An 18,416-nucleotide genomic window follows, 5' to 3' on the forward strand; every position below is an offset into this window, starting at 1 on the left:
TATCTATCTATCTATCTATCTATCTATCTATCTATCTATCTATCTATCTATCTATCTATCTATCTATACACCTACACATATGTATGTGTGTATGTATGTATGAGCAATTATTGGGGGAGGAAGCCTCCAACAACTAGGGGAATAAGGAAAAATTTCACGTAGAAGGCAAGGTTGGAAATGTTTCCTTGGACCAGTCTGGGAAGGCTTTAAAAGTCAAGCAGAGTAGCATGTTTATTCTAAAGTTATTAGGGAATCACTGGAGTTTTTTGAGTAGGGGAGTGACAGAGTCAAACTTACCCTTAAGGGAAATAGTAATATGGAGGATACCCCTAAGTGGAAGCAATTTCAGAAAGGGAGAACATTTTGAAGGCTGTTATTATAGTCTAGGTGATAAGGTCCTGAATCTAAGGTGACACTTGTGAGTAGTATGGAAGATATTGTGGGGGTAAAAACAGCAAGATTTGTCAACTGATTGGGTATGTGGTATATGCAATGGTAAGGAGTTGAAGATGATGTCAAGGTTACAAACTCAGGAGACTGGAAGGATGGTGGTTCCCTCAATAAAAGGAAGTTCAGAAGAAGGTTAGGCTTTAGGGGAGAATAATGAGTTCTGTTTTGCACTTGTTGAATTGGAGGTGTCTAAGGGACAAGTTTGAAATATGCAATAGGCAAGAAGAACACATAACATACATATTAAATCCTCTTACACAGGAGGAAATTGAAACTGAGGAAGAAGTGACCTGTCTACAACAACAGGTTTTGTAAGTGTCAAATAGGAATGTAAGTCAGATTTTCTAATCCACTCCATTACAGTACCTCTTAGAGTCCCATGTCTCAGAGAAAATATGCCTTCCATTTATCATTGGTGCTCAAGTCTGATCAAAATAGGTCTCCTTGGATGGCTAACATCACAAAATTGTCTTTCACATGATTGGAATCACAGTATCATAGACTCAGAGCTAAAATGGATCTTTGAGGTCCTCTAATCTAATCCTTTTCTTTTATTTTATTTTTTAGATAAGGAAGTTCAAATTATTTAGATATGGAGGTTAAATCTAACCTCAGATGCTTACTAGATGTGTAACCCTAAGCATGCTACTTAACTGTTGTCTGCTTCAGTTTCCTCATCTATAAATTGGGAATAATAATAGATCCTACCTCACAGGGTTGTTTTGAGGATCAAAAGATATAGTATTCATAAAGCCTTTCACACACCTTCAAGTGCTATATAAATGCTGGTTATCATTTCATGGGTAGTAAGTGGCAGAATAGGGATTCAAACCCATGTGCCTAGTCTCCAAATACATATTCTCTACAGTGCCTCATTTGAGTCAGTACTGGGGCTGGTTTACATTGCAAATTCCAATCCAGGTTCAAATGCTCTTCCCAAACTGGCTCTCTGGTGAAATTCCGGAAGAACAACTGAAAACAGCAGAAAGAACTGAATACAGGAGATGCCAGAAAAACCAAAGGTAGCTCAGCTTAATTGTACTTTTTTAGCCTTTAGATGCATTTGAGATTGAAAGGTTAGGATAGAGGAGAGGAAAGTGCAGAGAAGAAATGAAAATAATGTCCTTTGACAGAAAGGAATGGAAAAGATGGATCGAGGCAACCCCTATAAAGGCATGGAGGGAAACAAGAAAGAAGAAATGCATTTGAGAATTGCCTCCTCACCCCAAACCTTTTTCTCATACTTCTTTTTTCGTCTCTTCTCTACCTTCAGGGGCTAAAACAGCAAAAGGGATGGAATTGTTTGTCTTTGTCTTTTAAATCAGGAACCCATATTTGCTCTTCCTTCTCTTATCCGAAACCCTCTAGACCTCACCTAGCAGCTACTACCCTGTCTAGGGTCAGCCCAGAATAGAGGAATAGGCAGGTACCTGCATATATGAACTAATTTTAGGGGTCATAGGAAAGGTTTCCCCACAAAAGAACCCTTGACATCATCTAATCAAAGGCCTTAATTTTACAAATGAGGAAACTGTGCCCCAGAGAAGTGAAGTGATTTGACCAGATCACTTATAGATGTCAAATTGGCGAGTCAGAATTTAAATGCAAGTCATGTAATTACAAATGCTTCTGTTCACTATACCATGCTGTCTCCCTTCAAGGACTCATTCCTAATTACTGACCCTCCTTTTTTTTTTTCTACTTAAGGGTTAGAGTGGTCTAAAGTACAATGGACTGCTTCATTGGTAGCAAATTCCCCATCACTAAAAGGCTTAATTTGGGGCTGAAAAACTACTTATAAGAGGATATTAGTAGAGGGCATTCTTATTGACTGACCATGGAGTTTTCTTGGCAAAGACACTGAAGTGGTTTGCCATTTCCCTCTCCAGTGCATCATCTTTTGTCAGAACTTTCCACTATGACCTTTCTGTCTTGGTAACCCTGCACAACATAGCTCATAATTTTATTGAGCTGCTCAAGCCCCTCCACCATGATAAGGCAGTGATCCAGGGAAAGGAATCTCAGCAGTGGATGTGTCTGATGACAAAAGGAAAGTCTGATGCTGTAAAGATCAATATTGCATAGGAACCTGGAATGTAAGATCTATGAACCAAGGTAAGGTAGATGTGCTCAAACAGGAGATGGAAAGATTAAACATTGGCATATTGGGTATCAGTGAACTTAAATGTATAGGAATGGGTACCTTAAATTCAGGTGATCAATATATATACTACTGTAGGCAAGATTCCCTTAGAAGAAATGGAGTAGCTTTCATAGTCAATAAAAGGATGCAAAAAGCAGTATGGGGTCATAATCTCAAAAATGACCAGATGATATCTGTTCAAATGAAGGCAAACCATTCAAGATCATAATAAAATATATGCTCCAACCCCTGATGCTGAAGAGATCAAAGTTGATCAGTTCTATGATGACCCGCAACATCTAGAAATAGCACAAAAAAGATGTCACATTCATCATAGGGGATTGGAATGCTAAAGCAAGAAATAAAAAGATAACTGGAATAGTTATGGCAAGTTTGACCTTGGAGTACAAAACAAAGCAGGGCAGAGACTAATGGTTTGTCAAGATAACTCGCTGGTCATAGCAAACACTCTTTTTCAACAACCCAACAGGCAATTCTACACATGAATAGTACCATATGGCCAATATCGAAATCATATTGATTATATACTTTGCAGCCAAAGGTGGAGAAGCTCTATAGGCAGTTAAAACAAGACCTGGAACTGACTGTGGCTCAGATTATAAGTTTCTTATTTCAAAATTTAGACTTAAATACAAGAAAGAAGGGACCATATACATATAACCTAACTAACATCCCTTATGAATATGAAGACAAAGTGATTAATAGATTTAAGGGATTGAATCTGGTAGACAAAGTACCTGAAGAACTATGAGGCTGTCAATATTGTAAAGGAGGCAGCAACAAAAAAATCCCAAATAAAAAAAAAAAACCAAGAAAGCAAAATGGCTGTCTGATGAGGCTTTACAAATAGCTGAAGAAAGGAGGATAGCAAAAGGTAAAGGGCAAAGGGAAAGACATATTTAATTGAATAAAAAATTCCAGAGAAGAGCAAGAAAAGATAAGATTTTCTTAAATGATCTATACAGAAAAATAGAAGAAAACCATAGAATGAGAAAGACAAGAGATGTTTTCAAGACAATTAGAGATATCACGGGAATATTTCATGCAAAAATGGGCATGATAAAAGACAAAAATGATAGGTATTAAACAGAAGCAGAAGAAGGGCAAGGATACACAAAAGAATTATACAAGAAAGATCTTAATGTCATCAATAACCATGATGGTTTGATTACTGAACTAGAGCCCAGCATCTTGGAGAATGATGTCAAGTTTGCCTTAGGGAGCTTTGCTACCAGTCAAAGTGGAGGTGATGGAATCCCAGCTGAGCTATTTAAAATCTTAAAAGATCATGCTGTTGAAGTGCTACACTCAAAATGCCTGCAAATTTGGAAAACTGGATAGTGGCCACTGGATTGGAAAAGATCCGTTTATGTCCCATTCCTAAAGAAGAGCAAGACCAAGGCGTGTTCAAATTATTTGAACATTTCCCATGTGAGCACAGTTATGTTTAAGATTCTGCAAGGCAAGTTGCAGCAATATGTGAAGCAAGAATTACCAGAAAAAGAGACTGAAGAGACAGGAGAACTAGAGACCAAATTGCCAACATTTGCTGGATTATGGAGAAAACAAGGGAGTTCCAGAAAAACATCTACTTCTGCTTCATTGACTATACTATAAGGGCTTTGACTGTGTGGATCACAACAAAATGTGGCAAGTTCTCAAAGATACGGGAGGACCAGATCATCTCACTTGTCTCCTGAGGAACCTATATGTGGACTAAGAAGAAACAATTAGAACTAAACATGGAAGAACTGATTGGTTTAAGATTGGGAAAGAATATTCAAGGCTATATATTGTCACCTTATTTACTTAAATTATATGCAGAGTACATCATGTAAAATGCCAGGCTTGATGAATCAAAAGCCAGAATTAAGAGTGTCAATGGAAATATCAACAATCCTAGGTATGCATACAATACACTTTGATGGCAAAAAATGAAGAATTAAGAAGCCTCTTGATGAGGATGAAATAGGAGAGTATAAAAGCTGGCTTGAAGCTTAACAGTTAAAAAGCAAAATAAAACAAAAAACTAAAGTCTTAGCAACTGGTCATCACTTCCTGGCAAATAGAGGGAGAAGAAATGGAAGCAGTGTCAGATTTTATATTGTTGGGCTCAAAGATCACTGCAGATTGTGTCACAGCCATGAAATTAAAAGATGTTTGCTCTTTGGAAGGAAAACTATGACAAATCTGGACAGCATACTAAAAAACAGAGACATTATCTTGCCAACAAATGTCCTTATAGTCAAAGCTATGGTTTTTTGTAGTAGTAATGTATGGCTGTGAGAGTTGGTCTATAAAAAAAGCTGAGAACTACAGAATCAACACTTGCGGATTGTGGTGCTGGAGAAGACTTTTGAGAGTTCCTTGGACAGCAAGAATAAACAATCAATATTTGAAGAAATTAATTCAAACTATTCACTGGAAGGCCAAATACTTCAGCTAAAGCTTAAATCTTTTGGCCATATAATGAGAAGATGGGACTCATTGAAAAAAATCCTGATGCAAGGAAATATTGAAGGCAAAAGCAAAAAGGGACAAGAGAGGATGATATAGATAGATAGTGTCATAGAAACAATGAACATGAAATTGAACAGACTTTGAGAGATAGTGGAGGATAGAACAGCCTGGCATGGTATGGTTTATGGGTCATGAAAAGTCGGACATGAGTGAATGACCAAACAACAACAATATTCTTACTGACATATGGGCCAGACTAGATGATCTCTGAGGTCCCTTTCAATTTTGATCCTTCATGTTTCTAATCAATGGATTAAGGAGCCATCATTGAGAACAGGTTTAAATGAGGGATAGGGAAGGACAGGAAAGACAGCTGATTTCCTGAAGGGGATGAGAAAAAAAAAAAGGGCAGCATAGAAGAGACAAAAGGAGACAGGTAGGAAAGACACGTGAGGCCAACCTCCTTATTTTTATACTTGTCTCTTTTTTCCTAGTTTGCGGTCACCCATCTTCATGGTTTATCTTGTCCATTGAGTCAGAATTCCCATTTTAAAAAGAGTTGATTATATTTTCATATCTACATGATTTAGCCAAACAAATTTCCACACTAGTCATGTTTGAAAATGTTTGTCTTTTACCTCTGTCAGGAGGTAAGTGATGGGTTTCATCTTAAAATTTTTTTTATACTCATGATTTATTGTTGCATTGATCAGAACTCTAAAGTCTTTCAAAGTTATTTCTCTATAGTATTGTTATAATTTTATACATTATTCTGCTAGTTCTGCTCACTTTTCTCTGTATCAGTTCATAAATGTCTTCTTGGTTTCTTTTGAAATTTTCTATTTCATCATTTCTTATGGTGCCACATTATTTCATTACATTCATACAGAACCCATTTCTCATTGCTTCTCAGTTCCAGGCACAGTTCTTGCATCCATGGAACTTTGAGTCCTGTGGCTGTCTAATGTTTGTTAGTTCTACTTAAGGACTATCACCCTAGCTCAGGCCCTCATTTACTTCTTACCTAAACTATTGCAATAGCCTTAAAATTTTAGTCTTTCTGACTCCAGTCTTTCTCTTCTCTAATCCATATTCCACACAGCTGCTAGAGTGATAGACCTCAAGCAAAGGTCTGACAATGTCACTTCCCTGCTCAAAAAGCTCCAGTAGCTCCTTATTGCCTCTAGGATCAAATTCAAACTCTACTGCTTGACATTTATAACTTTTCCATCCTATCTTCCCAGCCTTATTAAACATCTTCACACCCTCTGCAATGCAGTCAAGCTGGCCTTATTCCTCACATATGACACTCCACCTTTTGTTTTCCTTCCTTTGCACAGGCTATCCCTCATGTCAGGAATGCCCATATTTTCTTTAGAGCTCAGTTTAAAGGCTATGAGGCTTTTTGTAATCCCCTCATCTGGTAATACCTCTCCCCAAAATAACCTTGTCTTGCTTTTGTATCTATGAATGTTGTTTTCTCCAAAAAACTGTAATTTCCTTTAGGCCAGAGATGGTCGCATTTTTGTTTTTCTATTCCTAGCAATTCCTAGCCCATGCAAGGCATTCAGTAAATGAATGTTGATTGAATGATTGAGTCTATCCCTCCATCTTGTAGACTGATAGTTCCAAGAACACTAAACTAGGGGTCAGAAAACATAGATACTGGACTTAACTCTACCACTAACTAGTTCTGTGACCTGGAACAATTCACTCAAATTCTTTGAGAATTTTCTCATGATATGATTTCATAGATTGAAACTTGGATCAAAGGGGACAAAATATAGAGGGGAAGATCTTGACCTTCCAAGAAATAGAACTGTCAAAAATAGAATAGATTGACTTATGGAGTAATCAGCTCCCCTATTTTGAAAGCACTAAACCAAGAATTAAGTGCTGATTAGAGAGAGCTTTAAGATTTACAAAATGCTTTCCATGTATTATATTATTTAGTCTTCACAACAGCCCTGGGAGGGAGGCATCTTTGGTATTGTCATTTGCATTTTATAGGTAAGCTAACATGAGCTCACAATAGTCATATGATTTTCCCATGGCCATACAAGTAGTAAGTGCTAGAAACAGACTTTGAACCCAGTTCTTCCTGATGTCAGGGCCACTTCTATGCAGTCTCTTCTATGAGGTATTGGACTGGATGATCAATATCTGAAGCCCCTGTTACCTCTACTATTAATTATACATCTTACCTGGATTTAGTAGCAAGTAGGACAGATAAGATATGGATAACACAAGTGCTTGATGGGCTTTCTATGGCATTTAACAAGACCTACACATAGGATTCTAACATACTGGATGGATTCTCAGTGTAGGATCTGTGGGGAAAACTTTTGCAGGATAAGAAGGCCTGGATGGGTTGCAGTCTGCACTGATGAAAGGAGTACCCACATAGTGGACATCACAGACATGCGGAATTATTTTAATCTTCTAGAAAGCCTAGCTCAATGCTATGCACCTAGTAGTTGGTTAATAAATTTTGTTGTTAAGTTGTTTCAGTTATGTCTGACTTTTCATGACCCCATTTGGGGTTTTCTTGGCAAAGATACTGGAGTGGTTTGTCATTTCCTTCTCCAGCTCATTTTACAGATGAGAAACTGAGACAGACAGGATTAAGTGGTTTTCCCAGGATCACACAGCTAATCTGAGGCCAGATTTGAACTCAGGGAGATGAGTCTTCCTGGCTTCAGGTCAAGCACTCTGTCCACCGTGCCACCTATACAGATATTGACAAATTCCTAAGCATCAGACCTTCCAGAGTCTGTCTCTGTTTTATAAATGACTAGTTGTATTACAGAGGATAATTCCTTAACTTCTCTGTTCCATGGTTTTTCCTTCTTTAAAATAGAAATAAATGAGCTTTTCTTTCCTCACAGGGTTCTGGGGGTCTTAATTAGTGAAAGCCTTTAAGCCAGTGTGAGGAAAACATGCTTTATAGCAACTAGTTGAATCCTATTTCTCTTTAAGCAACTAATGTTTCATTTTGAGCCAAAACATGAGCAGTGTCCCACCAGCCATATTGTGTTACATTATGAAATTGAGAATTGCATTAACAACATAATCTAATAGGTGTTTCTGAGGCAGAAAAATGTGCACAATTATTTTCTAAAGGGCAAGGGGAAAATCACATCCAAATGGGCAGCAGTTAACTCAGAGAGAAAGAGACCAGCCTAAGTGAGCATCCCTATTATTCCTGTACCAGGGCCTGCCTAGACAAGCCTGCCAGGGCAATAGTGACCTATTCCCTAAGCACAAGAGATTTCAGTTTCCAATTGTCACCCTGACACCTTGCATCCACATGAAATATTGTACAAGCTGTTAATAAAAGGGAAACTATGAACTCATTTGGGGGAAGGTTTTGAAATATTTATTTCTTTTAAAAAGTCCATTTCAATCTGAATTGCCTCTGATGGGTCCAAGTTTAAATGAGTTTCCTGTAACTGGTGGCGGTTAGGGATTGAGAGGAGGGGTGAGGTTTGGAAGAAAGAAGGAGGTGGTGGTAGAAAGGAGACAATCAAGCAATTAATCAACCAGCAAACTTTTTAAAAGCACCTATTATGTGCCAGATATTAGATATGAAAGTAAGAAGTTGCAAGATTTCCTCCCTCCAAAAAATTCGAAACCAAATTATTTTTATATTAAGAATCAGTGTTAATACACATTTGTTCATGAGTGATTATTATAATTTTGAATCAAGTTGAAGTTGGGAAAAGAAACAATTTCAGACACACTATTTGTCTCTTCATAGGGACCCCATTGTAAATTGATGAAATAGCCAGGTTTGGTTCTGAGTTGAGATTTTTCGCATACTCTGACGTTGGAGGAATTTGGGAGTAATGGGTAATACAGTGCCTAAATCGTAAACATTTAAGTAGTGAACTATTCAAATCTATAAGGAATAGAATATCATGAATGACATCATCTTGATTTTACTTCATATTTTTTCTTTTTCTTCCAACAGTTTGTGAAACGGTTTTAATCAAACATTTTATTTATCTTAGGAAAAAATAATTATCAAAGGTATTCTGGCACTATGCTGCTATAAAAATTATTGACAAAGAAGGTGGAACAGATGTACTTCCTGCCTTCCTAGGACTTGCACTCTATGAAATATATTAAGGACACATTGACAATCAAGGGATATATTAAACAAACACTATCCAACCCTCCTCAACCTCATGAATTGGTTCAACAAAAATAAAATATTAGGAAAAACAACATTGCAATGAAGTCATAAGAACAAAGTTCTAAATAGGCAATTGTCCTGATGACATTATAGCCAGTTTTGTGACTATGGTAGAGTTTTGTGTTAGTTATAAAATGTGATTTTGCAACAGTTTTGGTCAGGGCAATGTAACATGGACAATGCCTACTAGACTGTGGGCTTTATTGACACAAAGATCTAAATTTTTGGTCTTTTGGGGTTTAGTATAGTCCTATGCCACAGTACTCCTTTAAAAAATATATTTTAATTGAATGGAATTGACTACCAGACTAACAGATTGTATCATAAATACTTAATAGGGATGCCAAGCACTTGATGGGATGAAGCAGCTTTCTGCTTATTTTTAACAAAGATGAAAAATGAGAGAGTGTGGGATTAATAATTCTGATATCCAGCAGATTTGGACATATTTGAATAATAATTTGTTTTTAAGAATTTCTAGCACAATATCCTACATATAGTAGGTACCTGAAAATAATGTGAGATTGAATATTTCTGCATAAAATTGGATATATTGTTTGAATAAACAGAAACTAGTGTACAAGGCATTTAGTAGCGGAGTTAATGGAGAAGAAACTGATTTATGTGAAGGGAAAATTTATCACAAATTGGCCAAATAGAAAAGGATCTATAGGCAATGTGGAGTCTCCTTATTTTGCATGTTCTTAAAAGGCAGAACTAAAATCAATTTATTGAAGTTTCAAGGAGAAAGTTTTTAGGTTTATTATATAAGAAAGAACTTCCTAATGATCCAAGTTGTTGCATATGAAAAGGTGTTGTTTTTTCCTAGAAGGCTGTAAATTCCCCATCTGTGGATGTGCTGGAGCAGAGGCTCTATTTATTGTAACCTGCATTGTTTAGATCTCCAGGTCAATCTCCCCTGGACTTCTCTGTCATGTCCCAGAAACCCCTACATCCTTCAAAATTATTTCAGCCCTTGAATTCATACCTCAGAAGAAGAAGCCTCTGCTCCTGAGACACTTGCCTCTGATTAAATGGCTCTTCCTATTACATGCATTTTAAAAGGGCACCCAGGTCAGGCATCTCTTCATTTCTCATCAGGCTATAACTTAGACTTCTCCATCAAGCTCCTGGAGTACCTTCCCACCACCACTTTTCAGTTTCCTCTTATGGGTTGTCTTCCCCCATTAGAATATAAATTCCTTGAGGGCAGAATATGCCATTTTTTTTGTTTGTTTTTTGTTTGTATTTCCAGTGCTTAGCAAAATCCCTGAAGCATAGGTGAATGCTTACTAAATGCTGTTTGACTTGTTGATTGACCATCTACCTGAAATATTTTTTTCACTCTCTGAGTCCTGAATAGGGAGAAGAGCTTCATTGTAGCTCCAACACTGCCATTCACTAGCTATGTGGCCTGTTCAAGTAATATAAGCTTTCAAGGACTTAGGTAAAATAAAATTGGGAGAGGCGATGAATTGTATTGTTCCTAAAGTCTCTGCCAGCTTCCCTTTTCTATAACTCTACTGTGTGATTTGAATGCTCAGAAATACTCCTTTTCCCAGAAATACTAACACTTTTTTTGGATGCTATGACTGATTTTCCCCCCTCTTATGGAACAGTTAAAGAAATTTTCAAACATGAAAGTATAATATTTAATATAATCAGTGATGACAATAATGATATTAATGATGTTCTCTGTCTTCCCAACTAAAGTGTGAGCCCTTTAAAAGCAGAGATTTTGTCTTATACTTCGTGGTGTTTTTTTTTTAATTCCTAAGGTTTTAAAATAGTGCTTTTGTCATAGTATGTGCCCAGAAAAATGTTCATTCATTATAATGTTGGTATTGGTACTAACATAATTGAGTTCCACAACTACAGATTCATTTAGGAGAGGAAGGCCTTGTAGATCTAGAATGATGGGAATGAGACTAGAATTTTGTCCCTGGAGTGTTGGAAAAGGGTTAGAAATAGAGAGAGGAGTAAGATGAATGGATGGAAGGAGAAACGAATCAGTTTTCTCTCCACAAGTTTGTGCCACAATTACCAGAGCTCTGAAGTAATGCTAGGACCTTGTGACTGTTGCCTTCAAATTTAAAAAAATTAAAATTATTTTTTCGTATAAGTCTCTTTTGTGGAAAAAAACATGCAAACCTCCTTTATATGTGTTGTGTAATTTAATCCTTGTACCCAGTCTGTGAGGAAGGTCTTGTACCTGTCCCCCTCTTTCTATTGATATGGGCACCTTCCTAATCCAGGCCCTCATTAACTCTCATCTATACTACTGCAATAGGCTCCCAGTTGGTCTTCCTGCCTCAAGTCTCTCCCTTTCTTATTCATTTTCCTCTATGGCTTTCAAAGTGATATTCCTGAAGCACAAATCTGACCATGTTATTTCCCTATTGATTGAACTTCCATGACACATTGTTGTCTCTAGGATCTAACACAAAATCTTCTGTCACTTGAAGCCCTTCACAATATGGGCCCAATCTAACTTATTATTCATTACTTGCCTTAATATACTCTAGAATTCAGAAAAAAAATACCTACTTGCAATTCCTCAAACACATTATTCCATTTCCCATTTCTGTATCATTGCAATGTCTCTCCTCCATGCCTGAAATCTCTCTTCTTTACCTATTAGATTTCCTAATTTCTTTCAAAAGTCTGCTCATATTTCATCATCTACATGCAATCTTTCCTGATCATAACTACTAGTATCAACCCCCTCCCCATTGCCTTCTACTTACTTTGTATACATTTTACTTAATTGACCTACTATGTGGGGATACAAAAAGAGGCAAAAGATGGTCCCTGCCCTCAAAGAGCACACATTCTAATGGAGGATATAACAAGCAAATAAATATAGACAAAATAAGTTATGTACAGTACAATAGGAAATAACTAAGAGAGAGAACTGGGTGACCAGATGGTACAATAGATAGAGCACTGAGCTTGGAGTCAGGAAGATCTGAGTTCAAATTTGACCTCAGATACTAGCTGTCACTTGGGTAAGTCACTTAACCCGTATTTGTCTCAGTTTCTCATCTGTAAAATGGAAGCACAGTTCAGAAGAAAATGGTAAGCCACTCCAGTATCTTTGAGACTGAAAAAAAAAAACAAACAAACCCAATAACAACAAAAGAGAGAGAAAGCATTGGAATTAAGAGGGCCAGGGAAGACTTCCTGTAGAAGATGGGATTTTAGTGGGACTATATGTGTACTTATTGTTTGCCACAAAAGAATATGATGTCCTTAAAGGTAGAGATCACTTGATATTTACATCACCAGTACCAGGGGGCAGATAGGTGGTAAGGTGGATAGAGTGCCAGGCCTGGAGTTAGGAAGACTCAACTGCTTGAATTAAAATCTGACCTCAGACACTTACTAGCTGTGTGACAATAGGCAAGTGACCTAACCCTGGTTGCCTCAGTTTCCTTATCTGTAAAATGAGCTGGAGAAGGAAATGGCAAAGTTCTCCAAGTGTCTTTGCCAAGAAAACCCCAAATGGGATCAGGAAGAGTCAGACACAACTGAAATGACAACAACAACATCAGTGCCAAGCACATTAGCTCACAGGATCATAGATTTGAGTCAGAAGTGACTTTAGAGCCTATCCATTCCACCATTTTCATTTTATGGATGAGGAGATGGAGCCAGGTTTTGAATTCAGATCTTCTGATTGCAAATCCAGTGCCCTTTGGTCCATGTCAGGGATGGGAACTTGAGGCCTTGAGGCCACTTAAGTCCTCGAGGCCATAGGTTCCCTGCCCTGTTCTATGTCATGCTGCCTCCTGAATGAGTGGCTGATTCCAATTTTACAAATGAAGAAAATGAGGTTCAGAGCCTTTATGTGACTCAATCAATGACAATGTCACATAGCTGGCCAGGGTCATAACCAGATCTGGAACAGAGATCTTTACTGTAACTCCAAGTCTAGGAGTTAAGAATGACATATCGATTTTAATACCCCATATAAATAAGAACTCTTGTTAATAGTGGTATTAGACTGGACAGTGGACTCAAAATTCCTTCACTGGGCAGGATAGTGTAAGAGATATTTTCCAGGAACATATGAGTTAAAATAGGTAGGTTGAAAGATAGTAATCCTACCCCCTATTGTGCAAATATGGTCGGATAGCAATCAAAATGCTTACCCTCTGTGAAATGGTTTAGGTAGAAATTATACATATATACATAAACTAAGAAAAGCACTCTGTTTCTCTTAGAGTTCATTAATAATTTGCCAATTGAATATCCCATCTGATATTGGAAGGCATTACTGCAGATGGAATGTGTGTTTTGATTTAAGAAACATGCGCATCCCCTGTTGTTCAATAATAATAAGGATGAATAACATCTGCTTTAGGTTTTCAAATGTAATTTATAGTGATAAGACTTTTAGACTAGGGATGTATGATCCGATGTATGAAATTTGTAGTTGGAGCTCACATAATGATTGTGGCATGTTGTGCATTAAGTTATAATAATCTGAAAAACAATCAAAAGGATATTAAAAAAAAACTTGCCAACTACAAAGCTGACTTGAAAAACTCCATTATATTAGGTACTCTGCTTGCTGTATTTCCTCATTTTCAGTTCTAGTTTGGGAAATAGCATCAAGAAAGATATCACTGTCAAACCTAAATTAATTGAAGTGCTTAGGGAAGTCATAGCATCAAAGAATACTGGAGTTGAAAGGGATCTTAGAGGTCATTTGGCCAACTTTTCCCTGATGCATGTATAGTAGTGAGAGCATGCATACTTATGGAGGTAAAAGTAAAGATAACATCATCACTTATATTTAAACAGAACTCTAAGGTCACAAGGTGCTCACAAGCACAAGATCTCATTTGATCCTCACAGCCAACCTTGTGAAATAGGTCTTGCAAGGATTATTATCCCCAGGGAAGGTAGTATAGTGATTTGACGGCTGAAGAGAAATGGGGCAAAGGTTCTCACCTTCCCCAGTTCCCCTCTATACTCAGCCCCTCTTTCCTGGATTTTTCACAGATCAAGGGCATGACAAACATTGAAAGGAATCTCCTAACTACATAGTCATCCAGCTACTTTTCAGAGTCACTGGCAATGTCCTGGGCTCTTTGCTATTTTCTCAGTTAATCTAGGATGCTCTAATGCTCTTTTCAATTCAATTTACAAGCATCTATCATGTGCAAAGCCCTCTTCTAGGCACTGGAAAGCCAGAGACAGAAACATAATTCAGCTCTGCCTTTTAAGGAAATTACATTTTCTTGGAGGAAAACCAGTATGTATACTGACAAATAATATTATTACTTATCAATAAGTACACTGAAACAAGAAACCAATAGGTACAGTGGTAAGCAAATAGAAAATACATACAAAGTAATTTTGGTGTGTGGAAGAGAATAGTATCAAAGGTGTGAGAGCACAAAATGGGAGAGGGATAGAGGTAGGGAACACATTAGTGTTGGAAGTGGCACCTGGGAGGAACTGAAGAACTAGTTGTGAGGACAAAGGTCATTCCAGGCACAGGTGACAGCTTGTGCAAAATAACAGATGTCAAAGATGAAAAGCCATGCACAAGGAAGAGCAAATAGACTAGTTTGGCTGGCATATAAAGTTAAGGCAGGGGAATAATAATACAAAGTCAATCTGGAAAGAGAGGTTGAAAACAGGATTGTGAGGAATCTTCAATGTTAATCAGAAGCATTTGTGTTTTACCTTTGAGAGACAATAGGGACCCACTGGAGCTTGTTGAATAGAAGAGTGACACAGTCAGATCTATGCTATATAAAAGTTATCTATGATGATGTAAATTTTGACTTTTTATGTAAGGAAAGTCTTTGTTAAAAAAAAATAAGAGTTGTCTTAAAGTGGAATTTGTTGACTTTGAAGGTATTTCAAACAAAGGAAGTCAGTGCTGTTTTAGAGAGGGTTCTTAGTTAAAATTGAACTAGATAGTCTCTGAGGTTTCTTTCAGATCTGAAATACCATATTTCACTGCATAATCATCACAGATTTTATGCCAAAAAAATTTTTTTTGCAAAAAAGTAGGGTGCGACTATTATGTGAAGCTTTTAGAAAATTGTTCCAGTATTACTTGTCTTTAGTTTCCACCAGTCTAGCACCAACTTTTCACTCACTGAAAACTGTCTTTCCATAGCTGTTTCCATGCTGTTCAGTGAACACTATCACTTTCAGCTTGAAGCCCACAGAATAGTTTTTATATTTACCCATAGTCAGAAAAATGCTTTGCACATTAATGTATCATTGGCAGATGAACTGTACAGTTTAGCTAGTGAGGGAAGATGCAAGTCTTTCGATACCACATGACTTACTCATGGCAGCTTCACTTGTTCACCCACTTCCCTTGTGCATAGAGCTCTTCATTGGGTTGAGTGACAATACCGTTAGTACTGCAGTGCTCTAAACAAACCACATAAATTGGCTTTCAGAAATAAACTGACAATGTGTATATGCCGAGAATTCTAGGCTCGCAGCCTGCAATGCATGAGAGATAAATGGGTATCCATATGCCACTGGTGAATATGTTGCTGTTTTATTTACCTTTCAAGCAGCGTGATGAACAGAATTATATCATGTGACAATTATTCGATGACAGGTTATAAGCCAATTTTTGGACTGAAAAAAGAAATCCAAGAAACATTGTGATGATTATGCAGTGGTGATGATTATACAGTGAAATAGAGTATTGTGATTCTTCTAGTAGTAATAGTCAAAATCTAAAAGTTAGAATGACATTTCAGTATCAGTATATTTCAGTAGCTGATTTCTCTGTTCGGTGGAAAATATATATTTTTCTGATCTATAAATTTTTATCTTTTAATATTGGGCAATTCATTATTGACTGCACTGCTCCTTTAAGAAACAGGAGGGGATGTGGACATTACATGCAAATCTATTATATGAAGGCTCTCCACCAGAGTACCTGTTATGGTCCTTGATTTTCTGTATCTGTGTGTCCTTCTAACTTGCATTTTGCCATCTATTTTGTTGTTGCTTCTCTCTTTCTGTTTCTGTGAGTATGACTCTATTCTCTAGTGGGATTTTGAACTTTGGCCCTGGCCTCTACTGATATTTTGGGGTCTATAAGAGCACCTGAAGGACCTTATTGGGGTAAGGAAGCCTTACTCCCATCAGTGAAGGAGCTGGAGGAGACATTACTGTTTGGGGCAGAGTAGAGGGAGGTAAGATGTGAGGGGTTTTTCCAATCTTTGCCTCTAGAGGTATGGTAGAAAATGATAAACTGTTATATATAGTAGTTTGGGTCAGTAGTTCTATGAGTTTTATAGTTCAGACACATTATAGGTAAAATAGACTTTTCTAACTGGCTTAGGAAGCTGATCATTTATAGTATCTGAGTTATAGTAGTCTGAGTTCAAAACACTAATTTATAAATTGGTATATAACCCATTCATAAACTTGGAAATACCAAAGCTGCCCTTATATTTATGCCATGATTAGGCCTTATTGGTCAAAAAACACGGCTGCACATTTAAAAAAAAACAAAAAATCAAAAATAGGTTTCTTCCTTCACACCTAACATACCTATCTCCCAGGATTGCTGTGAGGATTAGATGAGGTATTTGAAAAGCACTTAGTACAGTGTGTGGCACACAATAGTCACTTAATAAATGCTATCTACCTAGCTACTAACAATGGCAGAATGAGAGGATAAGAACAATTTGTTCCAATGGCCATGAGGGCAACTGAAGCAAGGGCTCTGGATCACTTAGAGGTTGGTCAGGCATCAAAGACGCCAAGGTCATCCACTGCATCCTGGGACCATGCCAGCAGTTTGACTTTTGTCTTGCCACAGGACTTAGATGACTCAGGAAGAAAAAGTGAACCTGAATTCTGCTTTACTTAAATCCAATTCACACACAAATCAAGACATTACCCATGGTGTCATTGGTTCTCTTTGAAAACAAAAGACAAACAACAACAACATATTTTCTTATGGGATATATGCATGGCATGTGGGACATTAGATGACCTCTATATCCTTTATTTACAAAGCCCCCTCTGTATGTGAGGTACTATCTCTAAGTTGATAAATAAATATACATACATATGTGTGTGCATATGTATATATACATATACACACACATATGAATCAGATCTGAGGCTTCACTGGCATAGGGAACTCTCTGGGGAAGAAACTCACTCCACTAAGGCAGATGCTGTACTTTTGTTCTTTAAGAATTGTCTGGGGTTCGAAGAGAGTAAGCCACTTAACCAAGAAACCAAGTGGTTTCAGAGTTTAGACGGGAACCCAGGCTGTCCTCACTCCTAGGCTAGCTCTTAGCCGCTATACCAGACTGTTTCACACCACAAACCTACACAGACAGGATGACGACTCTAAGAAATTGAAATATGGGGTTAGCCCTCATTGGCTTTTAGCTAAATGAAGCACCTAAGAAAAGGAGACCAGATACATGCAACCTTGTCCGTTAAGTAAGACCCCACTCTCATTCCCCTGGAGGACAAGGACTCTAAACTTAGTTTTATTCCTGCCCATATTTTGCTGTATGATCTCTAGAAAGTCACTTAACCTTTGCTTGCCTGCCTTTGCCCTTCTGCAAATTAATCTTGTAATACCCATTTTGCAGCGATAAGGAGCTTTCAACATGTGTAGTGAGGACTTTGAGATCCTCAGATGAAAGAGGCCTGCAATATACAAAAGCATTATCATTGTTGGATGTACATTTTCTCCTATAGTCTAACGGAGGAAAGGGATTAGGGGAGATTAATTGTGCATATGATCTGTCTAATCGGTTAAGGAGAGCTGAGAATGTCTGTGACCTTCAGGAGCATCAAATAAAATAAAACAGTGTGTGCAAATGCAGTTTCCCAAGTTTAGTTTATTGTTTTACATTTTATTGGAGGCCAAGCCAGGAGGAAAATGAAAGGACTAGGGCTTTTGAACACCACAACTTAGAAGCATCGTGCCTGGAGATGAGCTCCATTCCAGGGTGAATAATTATGGGAAGAGAGGACTTGGGTATTTAGAAAGGGTCCTTTTTTTTTTTTTTTTTGATTCATTGTGCTTTGCAGGCCAGAGCTAGCCCTGTGTTTTTCTACAATGTTTCCTCTTCATGAAATGGAGTCAGTGCTATATGGCTCTTTTCCTTTCCTTTCCTT

This window comes from Vombatus ursinus, unplaced genomic scaffold (genome assembly GCF_900497805.2).
Source record: "Vombatus ursinus unplaced genomic scaffold, bare-nosed wombat genome assembly UNPS02014791.1, whole genome shotgun sequence".
Classification (NCBI taxonomy): Eukaryota; Metazoa; Chordata; class Mammalia; order Diprotodontia; family Vombatidae; genus Vombatus; species Vombatus ursinus.